At 39.1% G+C, this 4,523-nt stretch overlaps 1 pseudogene; it reads left to right on the top strand.

Annotated features, from left to right (window-relative positions):
- The first annotated feature begins 306 nt into the window (after positions 1-306).
- LOC131763908 (F-box only protein 3-like) lies at positions 307-2,687 on the top strand (annotated as a pseudogene).
- Positions 2,688-4,523: the final 1,836 nt, after the last annotated feature.

Below are 4,523 nucleotides of genomic sequence, written 5' to 3'. Positions count from 1 at the left end.
AGTATCTGGTTCCCAATAAACATTAGTTCCTTTCCCTTGCACAATTTTATATCAGGAATCAGTGGAAGATTCCATCATATCACAATTGCTTACTGATTCACTTGGGTATTCACAACAGTATTCACTTATATGTTGCCTCTTTAGAGACAAAAAGATTTCTAGGGCTTTGGAGCTAATGACGAGCTACCTCCATCTGATCATCATGGATAGAATGCACAGCTTACAAATGCCGTTGAGGCGGATGGTGGCCGCGGGGTCTGGGGGGGGGGTGCGGTGTGGAGCCAGGACTTCAAGGGGCCAGGCAAGATGGCGGCCATGGAGACCAGTCAGTGCGCCTGACCCTGGAATCACTGCCCACCGATCCCTTACTCCTCATCTTATCCTTCTTGGACTACCGAGACCTAATCAATTGTTGCTATGTCAGTTAAAGACTTAGTCAGCTATCAAGTCATGATCCACTGTGGAGAAGACATTGCAAAAAATACTGGCTGATACCTGAGGAAGAGAAAACACAGAAGAACCAGTGTTGGAAATCCCTCTTCACTGATACTTTTCTGATATAGGAAGATATATTGACCATTATGCTGCTATTATAAAGGCCAGGGATGATCTCAAGAAATATGGGAACCCAGATGTCCGGATGGTTTTCTCTCTGAAAGAGAGTGCTCAAGAGGAAGACCTAGATGCTGCAGAAGCTCAGATGGGCTTCAAACTTCCAGATGATTATCAATGTTACTATCATGTCCACAATGGGCAGAAATTAGTGGTTTCTGGGTTGTTGGGAAGCATGGTGCTGTCTAATCACTATCTTTCCGAGGATTTGTTAGACATCTATACGGCTGCTGGAGGCTTCCAGCAGAGACAGGGACTGAAATATTTTCTCCCTTTAACTTTTTGCATACATACTGGTTTGAGTCGGTACATAGCAGTGGAAGGGCTGAAACAAAAATGAAGTCTTCTACTGATCTTGGAGAGACAGCAATGAGTGGTCCTGAAGAGACATCTTAGTTCTCTGCCCAGGAATTGAACGTGGGTCACCTGAGTTGAAAACCAGGAATCCTAGCCGCTAGACCACCAGGCACTAGAGGCTAGCAGCAAAGTGGCCCTGGCTCTTTCCCCTGTTTGAAAGCAAGAATATTTCAAGGAGGCAAAAACTGTAAAAACAGGTACAAAGTTTATTATTAGAGATACAGCATAATATGTGGGTGAGCACACAGAGGAGCAGTTTGTTTATTTAAGTCAGAAGCAAGGCAGAAATACACACCCAGAGAAAAGAGTGTGGGCATCCTAAATGAGTAGCACAATAAAGAGGTGATTTAAATCACTAATATAGGAAAGTCCTTCCCGGATTTTGTTTACCTTTGGCCAATTTTCTTATGTCTTTCTTCACACGTGGCCTGCCCTAGGACCCTCCCCAACATGCGTGCACAACTTTTTGCTAAGATGGATCCCACCCCAGAGGCCTGTGGGGGGGTACATTCACACTTATTATGGGGTGGCATCCCTCCCTTTTTGACCCCCAAGGAGGCTTCCTGCGCATGTGCAGACAGGGAAGTTTTCCTTGACCTCAGGAGTGGTCATCTTATCTTTTTACTTCAGCAGAGCTCAGCTTCTGCCACTAGCTTTGTCCTTGGAGCGTCTGCGTGAGAACAAAGCTTCAGTTTTACTCCCCTTGACAAACACCAGCTGTCCAGCCCAGGGGCCCATCTATCTCCTACCTCACTACCAAATGTCTGACCAAATGGCTCGGAGTCCAGCTGCTACTGACATGTTTATCACAGGTGCTACTTTTACTGACTGGTTTACTTCTTATGTCAACAATGTTGTATCAGGTGGCTTCCCTATCATCAGAGACCAACTTTTCAGGTATGTTTATGATCCAGAGTGTGTAGCAATGACTGGGTACATTACAGTTTCAGTTTCCACATCGTTTCTGCAGGAACTCAGCTCTGTACACCCACCCCACTATTTCTTCACATACTGAATCAGGATTGAAATGTCAAAAGACACACTTCCTGAGAAGGCTTGTCAGTTAGACAGTCGCTACTGGAGAATAACAAATGCTAAAGGTGATGTGAAGGGACTTTCCTGGCAGTCCAGTGGTTAAGACTTCGCCTTCCAGTGCAGGGGGTGCAGGTTCGAACCCTGGTCAGGGAGCTAAGATCCCACATGCCTTGCAGCCAAAAAACCAAAAACATAAAACAGAAGCAGTAGTGTAACAAATTCAATAAAGACTTTAAAAATGGCCCACATCAAAAAAATCTTTTAAAAATAAATTAAAAAATAAAGGTGATGAGGAAGAAGTTCAAGGACCTGGAGTTGTTGGTAAATTTCCAATCATCAGTCCAGGCTGGGTATATGAATACACAAGTTGTATATTCATATATAACATCAAGCTATATGGAGGGATATTATATCTTCCTTTTTTTTTTTTTACTTTAAAGACAAGATCTTTAATGTCATCATTCCGATTCCAGGGTCCGAAACTCAGGGCGTCTATAGCTCGATTGGAAATGGGTCCTAATGAACATGAAGAGATGCACGAGAAAGAAGAGGAGGAGGAGGAAGTAGATGATTTTGACCATTTGGCAGATATGGATGAATCTGATGAAGAATACTAGGAGGAGAGACAGAGGAGAGTCTTTGATTTTCCCATTCAAAGATGCCACTGTTCTCGCCTTTTTTAAAGCAAGCCTCTGCTGATGGAAGCCCTGGGATGAATACAGCCTGTTAAACAAATTTCTCAATAATGTAAATAATCAAATTGTTCTCAGCTTATACCAGGAAAACTAGCAAGAAATACCATGCCAGGCCCTGGGTTCTATGAGATGCTACTTTAGGAATTGGATTGTTTGGGTTTGCTTTGTGTTTTTGAGGTAGAGGAGGAAATGGGAATCTTTTTTTTTTCTCTAGTGGGAAAATTGTTCTCTAGAAATGTCTAGAACAGACATTTCTTTGTTTAAAAATATTTTATACTTATAAAAATATGGAAACGGGAGAGATTGTTTTGAATAAGGATTTAAAATGAGGCAGAAATACCTACACAGGGATAGAGAGAAAATATGTGACAATGATTCTGTGAAAAGACTTATAAGTTATTTAGAAATGAACAGAATTTGTAATTAGGCTAATCCATTTAGTGATTCCTATATATTTTGTACTCACAGGGAACTAATTGACTAAATAGCTTGAATGCTAGTTGTTTGTCCTTTCTTAGACAATCTGTCCTTGAATTTAGAGTTTTCATCACAACAACCTTGAATTTAAAGTCTGTTAGTATGACTTTGACTTTGAATTTAGTCTTCTACTCTACCAACCTTGAAGTTAAAGTCTTCAACACTATGACCTTTATCATATTGTTCACAAATGCATCATTTTTGAAGTGTAGTGTATAAAATTACATATTGTGTTGTTGACTAACAATAGAATCTCCACAATGTCTCATGTAGTCTAAATTTATAAACACTGCTTCTGTTTTGTTTCCCCTTGAAATACTTGACTTTGTGATAATGTTAAAATTAAGTATGTTTTCCTGAAACATGAATTTTTTTGTAATTATATAATTGAGAGTTTCGAATGAAATCCTTTAAGTCTCAAAACTCACATTCTGAAAACAAATTTTGGTTCCAATTCTGTATTTTGTATAATTGCCTATTTCCCATAAACTAATATTAATAAGCAAAAAAATGCTGTTGAGCTAAAATAATAAAAATATTAAGGCTTTTATAATAGAAAGGAATGCCTGTGGGCCCAGCTAGATTTTTTTAACTAGATTTAGCCAGTTTGTAGCACCCATTAAACTCACTAAAGTGAACTTCAGAAAAAAGGGAAGGAAGTGGTTATCTCAACTGGAAAAAAAACCAATGATGATGAAAATGCAGAAGAAAATAAGATGAGATCAGAACAAACACGAATTCTATCAGAATGTTCCTCTGGCTTCACTGATATGTATGCTGTGGATGCCACACTAGTTAGAGCAATGGTATTTCCAACTCAGCCTCCTGGCCCTGAGCGTGACTGCTCTCACTGACGTGAATGTGGAAGGATGGGAATGAGAAACCAATCCAGTGAGGTCTTGGCTTCAGTAATACACAAAAAATCAGTTCTGGAAGGTTTAAATATTTAATTATATCATTACAAAATTACTGGAAGACAGTGCCAAAGACAATTTTTTCAAGTTGTAGCTAGATTTGGCTACATACAATTTTAAATTGTACATATATCAACGAAATCAAAATTAAAGACAAATGGCAAACTGAACAAAAGCTTGGTAACATACATGACAGACAAGGAGTCACTGACACTAAAATATAAAGCACACATACAAATAAATAGGAAAAACTGATTACAGTAATGGAAAAGCAGACAAAGGAAATAAGTAGGAAATTCACAAAAGGAAAATTTAAAGAGCCAATAGTTATTTTTTAGAAGTTAAACCTTGTTGTAAAGCAGAAACTAACACACCATTGTAAAACAGTTATACTCCAATAAAGATGTTTAAAAAAAAAGTTAAGCCTCACTAT

Source organism: Kogia breviceps, chromosome 1, assembly GCF_026419965.1.
Source record: "Kogia breviceps isolate mKogBre1 chromosome 1, mKogBre1 haplotype 1, whole genome shotgun sequence".
In the NCBI taxonomy this organism is placed as follows: domain Eukaryota; kingdom Metazoa; phylum Chordata; class Mammalia; order Artiodactyla; family Physeteridae; genus Kogia; species Kogia breviceps.
The sequence above is the reverse complement of the archived record's forward strand: the minus strand, read 5'-3'. Positions and strand labels throughout refer to the sequence as shown.